The 10,621-nt window shown below is 37.9% G+C and overlaps 1 long non-coding RNA gene across 1 annotated transcript in view; it reads right to left on the bottom strand.

Annotated features, from left to right (window-relative positions):
* Positions 1-216: 216 nt before the first annotated feature.
* Positions 217-10,621, bottom strand: part of LOC120791229 — a 75,179-nt gene continuing 64,774 nt past the window's right edge. Inside the window, exons 3-4 of the long non-coding RNA XR_005707616.1 lie at positions 1,293-1,361; positions 217-382 (exon numbers count right to left, since the gene is read on the bottom strand). This is a non-coding gene — a long non-coding RNA (uncharacterized LOC120791229). The remainder of the gene's footprint in view (positions 383-1,292; positions 1,362-10,621) is intronic.

Below are 10,621 nucleotides of genomic sequence, written 5' to 3'. Positions count from 1 at the left end.
GGACATCCCCATTGAGACAGTAAAGAATAGGTGGTCACTAGGTATGGACACAATGAAACAGAACTCAGGGACTGGAACAATTGCTTGAGCTGTCAGAGGGTGACAGAAACTGTAATTAATGATATTTTCTATTTTCACTGAAGAGAATGAGCACCTGACAGAAGCATTATTAATGAGTGCAGCCTTGTTGGAGGGAATAATGGCAGTTTATTAGCGGCAAGACAGATTTAACAGATCTCTCTCTAACAAAGGGCTTAGACACATTGAAAAATTGAGACAATCTGCCGAAAAAATCCAATGAGAGAAAATGTTCAATACAACAAAAATGTTGGTATTGTGATCATATTCTTTTTTTTCCCTCGAAACCATCTGTTGGCCAAGTCTGTAATAAAAGAAGTTTAAAAAAAAATAAAAATTATCTCTTGAAAAGAGAAGATGTGATAGTGAAATAGTGTCAAGCTAGAGATTTCTTTTACTATCTCTGTGGTAATTAATCTACACACACTATTGTTTGACAGGTACATAGATGAATATTTGTATCTTAAGATACACAAACATACATGACTTTTCAGTGAAAAGGCGATTTATTTAATTAGAATGAGAATAAGAATTGCTACATGGATGGCACGGCTATCAAAAGTTTAAGATGGTGGAGTATACCATAAAATACGCATCACTTTGGATTACTAAATTACCAAACAGACATCCATTGTGCTGTTTATACTGGTGGCCTGAAAGCAATTTGTATTTTTGGTAAAACATTTCTAAACCTTCAAAGAAATAAACATGTTGTATGGTGATTTTTTTTTTTTTTTTTTTTTTTTTTTTAAGATAGGGGTTATTTAATTTAATAAAAAAACGACAATGGTTTGCGGTCACCAATCCAACCAATCACACTGAGAAACTCTGCGATTACCCTGAAATTATCCCATTATTCCTTACAATATCAACTGGATTTAGGCAGGGAATTACCATTTTTGAAGTATTATGCTGATAATGACTTTATCATCGCTGGGTGAAAAAGATTTATGAAACGTATTCCGGCAGTGTTTCAACAGATACTCCTCTGCTTCATTCATTTCACTGGACTGAAATATGGTTTCGACGTGACAGTACAGGCATATGCCATTGAATAGATGTATTAAATGATTTCCAGAAATGAAATGATATCCCCCCCGAACCTATTTTCAGTTCATGTAATTGATTCTTATCCAGCAAGTTTTACTGTATTATGTTTGTTTGAAAAGTTAAAAGAATTCGGCTAATTTCTCCCCAACCAGGCAATACTTAACCAGATTAGAGTGGCCACTTCAAGCTTTGTTGATGCATCCAAGTGAGGCAGGGCAGCCCAGCTGCAAAAGCTGATCAAAAGAGAGAGGGGGAATGTGATATTAGCATCAAGTGCTTCAGCGAGTGACTCAGACAAAAACATTGAAAAAAACATCATTATTAGACACTTCCTTTACCCATGTTTGGAAGTGAATATATCTGTTTGTTAAGCAGCTGTGTGCATCCATACATGGCATTGATTCGTACTTTAACCAGCATTATAAGGCAATTCCTCTTTTCCCTTTTGCATCCCGTTATTGGTAATATGCTAATGACATCCGCTGTGATAAGTGATTTTCTTCTAATCTTTATTCCAGGGTGGCCTGAGCAATCACAGAGGTAGAGCTTCAAGATTTACAGCATCGAGCTTCTTCTGACTGCTCTTCCCGTTTGCCCTGACTTGATTTAATTTGAATAATGACTAAAAATTTTGATTCAAAGGCCACTCTGGTGCACCACTGTGCATTTGTAGATTCAGGAAACACACTAACAAGAACCTAGGAAAGCTTTTTTTCTGTCATGACCTAACCTGTTTTGGGTAAAAGGCTGTTTAAAGGAGGAAGTTCCTGGTTCACCACAAATGCTTAAAATGGCAACGCCTTGCATCTGAATGTGGTAAGTTTGATTTTTTTTTCTTTTGGGCGGGATTTATTGGTTTTTCTCTTCATTTTAAAACAAAATTAATTCCAATCACATTTTACATTTGACACTTCACAGGAAGCTTACACTAGTCAATAACAAATTATAAAACCTAGTATATCTCATTTCAAGTCTAATGTTAATGAAACCATTGTCAGAAATGCACAACATTTAGTGAAAGGTGATTGAATTAATCTGAGGCTTTTGTGCTACAGTACTTGTATAGATTATATAAAAGTCTATTATATCCCCTGGTGACTGTGGGGGCTGTCAAAATAACCATGTGGTCTCACACTTTTTCCAAGCATTTGAACTGGTCCATCCAGAACACAGGAAAATTGATTATTTGATTTTTTCCAGTTAACTTTCAGCATTAAAGGGAAAAAAAAGAGGTTACACTAATGGTACCGGCAGCAAGTCAATTTAACTTCATGCTTAGAACATTTACTAAGACATCATTACAAAGTTCAACCCCCTCTGTGCTAAGTATGAAAAAGAGCTCTGTCATTTAACTAGAAACTGAAATACTTTCATAAGTTTCTGTTCAAGTCTACCTGTTATGAAGTGTTTTTGAATGGAGACACCACAGGATGCAGTTACTGGTGCGAGTTTCACATTGAAATGCACCTGGAAGCCCTCCCTAATTGGCAGCCATGTCATTTGGCTTTGATACTGAACTCCATCATCTGCATGAGCAGAATAGGCCATTGTCTCAGGAGGAAGTAAAGGTGAGTAACAAGCGAATCGCCAAAGCCAACGCAGACAGTGGTTGGGACAAACCCGAAGTTCAACATGAAGCCATAAGGTAACTCCAAAATAGTGTCAATTACAGAGTATATTCATAATGTACTGTACACCCCTGCAATGTTTTACCGTAGCTTGTGAGGAACTGTATTATATAAAGTCGTAATACGGACAGTAAAACCTGAGTTTGGACAGCAAGATCCAAGGACCTTCTAATTAAGAGGGCCATCTCAGGGACAGCATGGGGAGTTATCTAATGGTGAGTGGTCATGCATGTTTTTACCTGGAGTGTGCTTTATCTACCAATGCCTCGCAGCAGGACCTTAGACCGACCTGTCTACTGCTTTACTGCTGAGATATGGACTGAAACAAGCAGCCACTAGGAGCTAGTCAAGCACCATTACAGGCTGAATGAAACAAATGGGAAAAGTTTTTCTGCCATGTTGTACAAACAGCATCACCCATATGTGGTATCGCAGAAGTATCCTTGCTTTGGATACAGGCATGCTGCTCCAAAAGGTGCGGCAATAGCAATCACACCACCTGCGGAAGTGCAGAAAGACCTCCCGCGTCTTCCTGTGATGGGATGAAAAGAAGCATTCATTCTATAACAGTAGTGCAGGCTTCATCCTCTCATTAGCAGCCAACTACATCCCATCTCAGAGACACAAGGTGCTAATTACAAAAGTTCATTCTTTTTTAATTAGCACCTTGAACTTGGACACACACAAAAAGAAAACAATGGCATGTGAGCCCAGGGTCTCAGGTCTCATTTTGGATACTTTTGTCCTTGAGCTGAATTTTTTTTGACTTTGCGCTCAATCCATACCACTTTCCTCATAACTGCACAGAGTGTTTCTGTAAATCTATACAATTCTGTGTGGACGGTTAGCTGCAAGCAGTGATTAATTATCTGAGTTTGCTGCAGTCAGCATCCGGGCTACACAGTATGAAAAGCAAAGCCCAAGCTCTGAGACAAGAATCCATACTGATGGGAAATGACAGACCAATGGCCTATTGACTAACCTCCTGATTTGTACAAGTCAAAATGGATAATTGAAAATGAGGAGAATCAAACTGAAATGGAAGATGAGTTCAGGATGGTCATTTTCAAAATTTGATATAATTACTTTTAGTCCACTGAAGAATAAATAAAGAAAAACGTATTTAAAGGGTGACTCTTATTTAGTACAAAATTCCTTTACCAGATCTTTGCCTTTCTACAAAACCCCTTTAAAATTTTCTGTAGTCCTTTAAATAAACATTGCTGTGTTACATGTTTTGCATAAGTTTAATGTTGTCAGACATTTGTACAATAACGTACTGGTGTGTCATAACTCTTCTGAGGGTTGAAAAATGGATTTAGTTAAGTGCAGGAAGTATTATGTTTAGCTCAGGGCAAAGTGTTCTGTTGAGTTATAGCAGCCGATTACCCACAGCTCTGGTCCAGGGACTACATGGGGTATTTGTTTACACCAAAGGAAATGAAACTATTTCCATTTAACTGCCCTGATTATTGGCCTCCTTTGCTTCATTCCTCAATACATGTGATATGTTTCCTACTGTTACAATGAGTATCTCTGCTTCGACCACAGCAGATGGAAAAAGAAAAATTCCTCTGAGCAGGGAAATAAAAAAGTTGTGCATTACATGAAGCATTGAGGGGGCATCCTGGTTCCCATTATGTCTTTATAACTGACTGAGTTTTTATGCAGAGGTGCTGATGCAATTAGCGGTTCTCCTCCTAAATGTGTGCCAGATCATGCTTGGGTTTCAAAGAGTCAAAGAAATACTATCTTGCTTCAATTTCAGGGGACCTGTGCTTAATTTGGCCTCCTTTATCTAATAAAGTTTTTCTTTTTGTGACGCCATGTGGTTTGCTGTTGGTTGAATCCAAAAAATGGACCACAATGGTCAGCCACAAGAGCCAAGAGACTTTTGTTTTATCTGTGATATCGCCACATTTTTATCTCTAATTGTAATAAGTTTATCCCTAAGAGCCCCCACCGCTGCTAAGACATTATCCATGTTTCAGTTGTCAGTATGAAAATAATATCCTTTCAAAAAGAGTTGAGTGTTAGGTAGAGCCTCCAAAATGAACACTGAAAACACATATTTTACCCACATTTATCTCCATCACTTGACAACAGCAGCGACAAAAGCTCCTTATCTTGATGTCAGCATAATCCCTGCCATGAGTGAGTCCTGCATAGGACCGCAAAAGAGGCAAAGAGGGTTAGGGAGGTGAGGGGGCTGCTGGAGAGAACAGTTAGGTTTTATCCCTAGTAAGCTGGCCCATGGCCTCAACCCTCTAGCATCTATCTGCGCAGCAATGGTGGTGAATCCGTCACCAATCGCTCAGATGTAGACAACCCGGTTGTCCCTGATTCTACTGCCCCCTAAAGGAAACAACATGGCAGGCAATAAATGCATCCGAATGCATCATGAGATTCTACGTTCCAAGGTGGTTGTATATATCAATCATTTTTATGAGTCTTTTACAAAGCAGATCTAGTTCAACTACAAGTGAAATGCTCTCCTGTACTTGCTCTTCTCAGACTTTACAACACAGAGTATACAACATAAATCAATATGCAGGCATAAGCTACTCAGAGTAAATGGACTCTGTGCCTTTGATTTACACACACAAAGCATGGTTAAGAAAAAAAGGTTAAAGAGAGAGAGATTCCTCAAAAATCATTTGTTCTGTATTGATGTCCCTGATCCAGTGATACAGCTTTGGAGGCAAATCTTCAATTTCTTGTCTCCACAGTATTAAATTGTTACCCACCCATTACACTAAGTCCAGATGCCCCATCCAATCGGCAGCTGGTGCGCTGTATATTTCCGTTAATATTTCACATTAGCCTGTGGCGCTACTTAATGCCAGATGATTGCTTGTCTGTTATGGTATATGATGAGAAGTGTTCAGGGCTGCTAATGTGAGACGTCTCTGTTTACCACTTTGATGGATGGCCTCCCTGATAGGACCTGAGTTACGTTCAGGGGTGTCACAGGAAAAAGATGACAGATGGGCCCAGCTGTTGAAGATATCGACACTTTGACCAGGCCATGAAGACATTAATCACAGCACGACTAACTGGCACTGAGGGAGCACGGGTGATTTCTCTTATCAAGACACAAGTTGTGATGGGTGATACATTGTATAATGGACTGTTCAGTGATCAGAAGTTATACATATTATGTCGTAAGACAAACAAAGACAATGCTGAAAGCTGTAAAGTACTGAAATGACCCAAAGAAATTGTAACATGATTAACTGTCACAAGAGATTAGGGGCCAGTAATAAAGATAAACGGGGGGTTGTTGAATCTGTAATATAATATTAAGTGATGGCAGATATCCAGAAGTCAGTGTCAAAATGAAAAAGAGGACACTAATGGCTCTTTGGGATCTTCAGTCTCTTTTGCACCATGTTGTCATGCTGATAAGACACAAGTGGTAGTCATAGAGGCGCTGTGGACGGATGTTGCCGTGTTTTCTACGTAGTACTGTACATAGTGATTAATATATATATATATATATATATATATTTTTTTTTTTACAGATACTATAAAATATTTTAGTACATAATCATTTTTGACCAAGGCTGTGCATGAAAGTCTTTCCACAATTGTTGCAACTGTCTCCATTTCCAACAGACCAGCTGTATGTTACTTGTAGCAGAGCTCATAAGTAGAAAATAATATATATGGGAGATGGAGGAAGTGGATGATGATGTACATTATGTGTTGCAGGAGGGGTTTGATCGAGAGACGATTAAATCCCTATCAATCAGCAAAAGTGATATGAATGACCCAGCGCGGACTTAGATCACCACCGTCTGAACTACAAATGCCCAACATTAAAATCCATGTACGGAAAAAAATCTGGACAACTTCTGCGTTACAGAGTGATAGCATGAGTGGTTTCATACCAGTCCAAACGTTTTTTGGTATCATAGAGCCAACCTTTCCCACAAAAAGTCACCCTGTCATTACTGAGGGTTGGAATGGTAGGCACTTAATGTGCATTACAGAGTGATGGAACAGAGAACAAAAGTCAAGCTGAAAAATTAAACTTCTAATCGTTCATAAACATAATGGCTGGAAGTTCATTAATAACACTGTTTTTAATTATTTATGGTCTTGTTTCAATAGATACAGAATTTCTCCTCCTGCAGAGCTACATATCTCAAGTGACTGAAAAGGTTTTAAAAAAAAATGGCGGAGAGTGAGTGAGAGAAAGAGGGGAAGAAAATAGAAAAAAATTCAGAGAAAGCGTGAAAGAGAGAGAGAGACCACAATGCACCCTGAGATGGGTCATTATTTCAGCACTACAGGGGAGACAGTTAAACCCTACTTTGTTCTGTTCAATCTGACTGTGTGCATCATAACATGCAACCATCTATGTGTAAACCAGCTTATACCTTATTTCAAGCAATTTTATGCAACTCATAAGTACGACTGTTTGACTACCTATGGAGCTGTATATTCACTGAGCAGCTTGGTATTCTATGGAAATCCCACTACTGTTATCAAACAGTCGCAGTGGCCAACATGCATGACAAAATGCTATCTTGGACGTAACAAACTTTGAAATAACTCTTTGTTTCAGTTTGTGCAAGGTCACTTTCTATAACTAAAAAGTTAAGTATTTCTTCATTTGGATTTAGCAGAATTAACCATGAATTTTTGTATTTCCTATCACTTTTCTAATGATTGCGAAATGGAGTGAATGAAAAAATAGTAAGACAAATAAAAATATAAAACCGAATTATTATTGTATTTTACCACAAAAAATATCATACAGCCCAAGTGTCTGAGCAGTGTCTCACTGTCTAATGCCATGCCACACTTTAATCCACCAAATCTCAATTAAAACACAGCTTCATCAAGGTCATTATTAGCACAGCAAACAGAAAGAAATATCTTTTTTTCAGTTTTTTTCAATCCCTCTATACTTATGGTGAATACCAGATGAGAATTTATACAAGAGATCTCCCTTTGTTTATTATAAATATTGATATCGCTGGTAAATACAATCCTATGACAACAATTTGGTTGGACATGTCTACCTTTCCACAGAAACATCAAGGGGTTTGACGATCACCCACTGTGGCATACCTGCACAGATGAAACTCATCCTATATTCTAAATGCTAAGTGGTTTCATCCAGCAGTGAGGAATGGAATGGAAAAAATGGAATAAATATCCGGATGGCTTTCCTCACTCAAATATATTCTCCAACATGGTTGCTTCCTCCAGTGCTTAGTGACATCGAAGCAGAGCAGATCAAAAAGGAAAGACAGAGAAAAAAGCGAGACGGAGAGAAATCCTCGCTGACAGTTTCTTTCTCCGTGCTTCTCCGTGCTGTAAATATGTTACCCTCACAACTGTACTGAGACAAATGACACATTGTTCCTGGTGTAATTAAAGAGAACACAGTTGAAAAGTCCAAGCCCCGTGGCCAAAGGGGGGTTTCCTCACTTTTTTCAACACACTATGCACTGTAAAGCTATTAAGAGCCAGTGGCAAAAACCTATAATGGCACTATCCAAATTTCCAAATATTTTCTTAACATTAAAAAATCCATCACTTATTGTAAGTGTTTATCTACTTATTTATTCTTTTATTTTTGATCCCTGTATTTATTTTATCTTTCTATTGGATTAGACAAAAAAATTTGTGCATTTGTTCTTTATTTTTATAACAATGTCCAACACAACACAACACATTACTTAGCGCCTGAGGGCAGTGTGGCTACTGAAAGTCCAGAAATATTCTGATCACAAGCACTTCAAAAGATGTTCTCTTCTTTGATTTTTTAGTTTTAATATTATCAAACATAAATACAGATTTTAAAACAGCTCGTCTCACATACGAAATAATCCTTTTCTTAAGTTTAAAGACACTCCTAGCCTTCACAGTTGATGAACAATGAGCAGCACAGAGAGCAAATTTATACTGTGGTGAGTGATAATTTTCTATTAAATTCTGAACCACATTTATTACAGTAAAAGGCACTGTTCAGTCACTTATCTGATACTTTTGGACGCCTGTATCATGACTGTTGTGGTGTCGCACACACGGGCCTCTGCCTGAAGCAGCTGTAAATCAAGTAGCGTGAAAAGTTGAATAAGGGCTTGGCAGCAATGTCAAGCGAGACATGGTATTGCATTTATCCATCTGCGTGATTATTTGATACATATCTACTTAAGCCTTGAAAACAGAGTTTATATTCCCTGTGCAGTCTGAAAAATGTCATTCTTCTGTTTGCCAGATAATGACCAGTCCGACTTCAAAACAGTCTATTCTAATTAAAATCCTGGTCCAAGGCGAGACCACATTCCACAGGCAGCAATCTGATAGAGTGTACGGAGTCACATGAAACATGCAGCATTACAGCAGACTTTGATTCCTGAGGTAATCATCGGGTGTCAATCATTCAGCATACCTGGTTTTGATTTTAGGTGCGCATTTGATATTTGATATTTTTGATGTTTTGCAATATCCATTAAAAGCATGCAGTATAGCACCGAATCAGAAACATACAATTTGTAGATAATATGAGTTTAGTTGGGTTGAATGTGTAATTTCTGTCTTTTAGAAAATGACGGCAAACCACTGAATAATTGGGCTTCACCAAAGGGAAAGACGTTTTCGTTGGGAAAAGTCAAATGAAATATTTATCAAAAAATGTTTTTTACATGCATGGGATGACTTGGAAACAGTGTGGTTTAAAAAAATACATGTATATTCCTGCAATTTTGTTAATAAGGGTCATGTAGTGTTGCAACCTTACGTACAAGGAGGTGAGATAAAGGGTCATTCAAACAGAAGATGAATGTCCACTGAGTTGGTGGTAGGTAAGAGGATGACCCTTTGAGATTTTGTTGAGCTTCAACGTAGAAGACATTAAAGCACAGAGAATAAAAGTACCGAATTTCACTGAACCCAAAGTACATTCACTAAGGAGGTTATTTGTTTTCGTCCCATTTGTGTCTGTTTTATGGTTATCAGGATATCTCAAAGAATATTTCACATGTTATAATGAAATCTAATTGAGAGTTGGTCATGGGCTAAGGAACAAGTGCTTAGTTTTTGGTTAAAATCTGGACTGAATAACACTACCAGTGTGGCTATTTATAAAGTATGTTACATTTTGGTTTATGACTCTTGAGTTTTAAAGAATAAAATTGCCAAATGTGATGGTATTTTGCTAATGTGGAGCTATGGCAACATGATAAATGGTGAAATATGGCCATAACTCAGTGGTCACGAGTCTGACTCATTTATAATTTGGCACAACTCATTCTTGTGCTGTACAGGATTTACACTAGGTACCTAAAAAAAACTCATAGCAAAAATCAGCCAATCAAGTGTTTCGTTTTTTTTTACGGATCTGGATCCAGACTCATTTTAAACTCAAAAACATGTTATTAAAATTATATATATTGAGAGTTGTAAAGCCTGGGTAGAGGTGTGCTTTTTAGTATAACTAAGGTAGTGCCGCTTTACACTCATTACTGTTGTCTGTACTGCTTCCCGTTCCCACTTCTGCAGAAACAATGGCAACTTTTTCTTTGTAAAGGCTTTACATACTCAAGCCCATCATCCCCAGCTTTACGGCAGTGCTATGAAAACAGCTTCACAAAACAGCATCTATGGTTCTGAACAGCTTCCCAGCACACGTTAAGATGGTTTCAACATAGCAACATACTATGGTGATTTGAAAATAAAAGTACAACAAAATTATGATTTTTATGGCCTGTTCCCTCCTCAGAGTGTGTGCCATGCAGTTGAAAAAAATGATAAGAAACTCCCAAAAAGAAAAAGAACAAAACAACCCACTGTGAGCCTAGATCAACCAAAAGTGATGCCAGAATTGCTTTGACCAGCACATAAAA

The sequence above is a fragment of the Xiphias gladius genome, chromosome 6 (assembly GCF_016859285.1).
Source record: "Xiphias gladius isolate SHS-SW01 ecotype Sanya breed wild chromosome 6, ASM1685928v1, whole genome shotgun sequence".
Lineage (NCBI taxonomy): Eukaryota > Metazoa > Chordata > Actinopteri > Istiophoriformes > Xiphiidae > Xiphias > Xiphias gladius.
The sequence above is the reverse complement of the archived record's forward strand: the minus strand, read 5'-3'. Positions and strand labels throughout refer to the sequence as shown.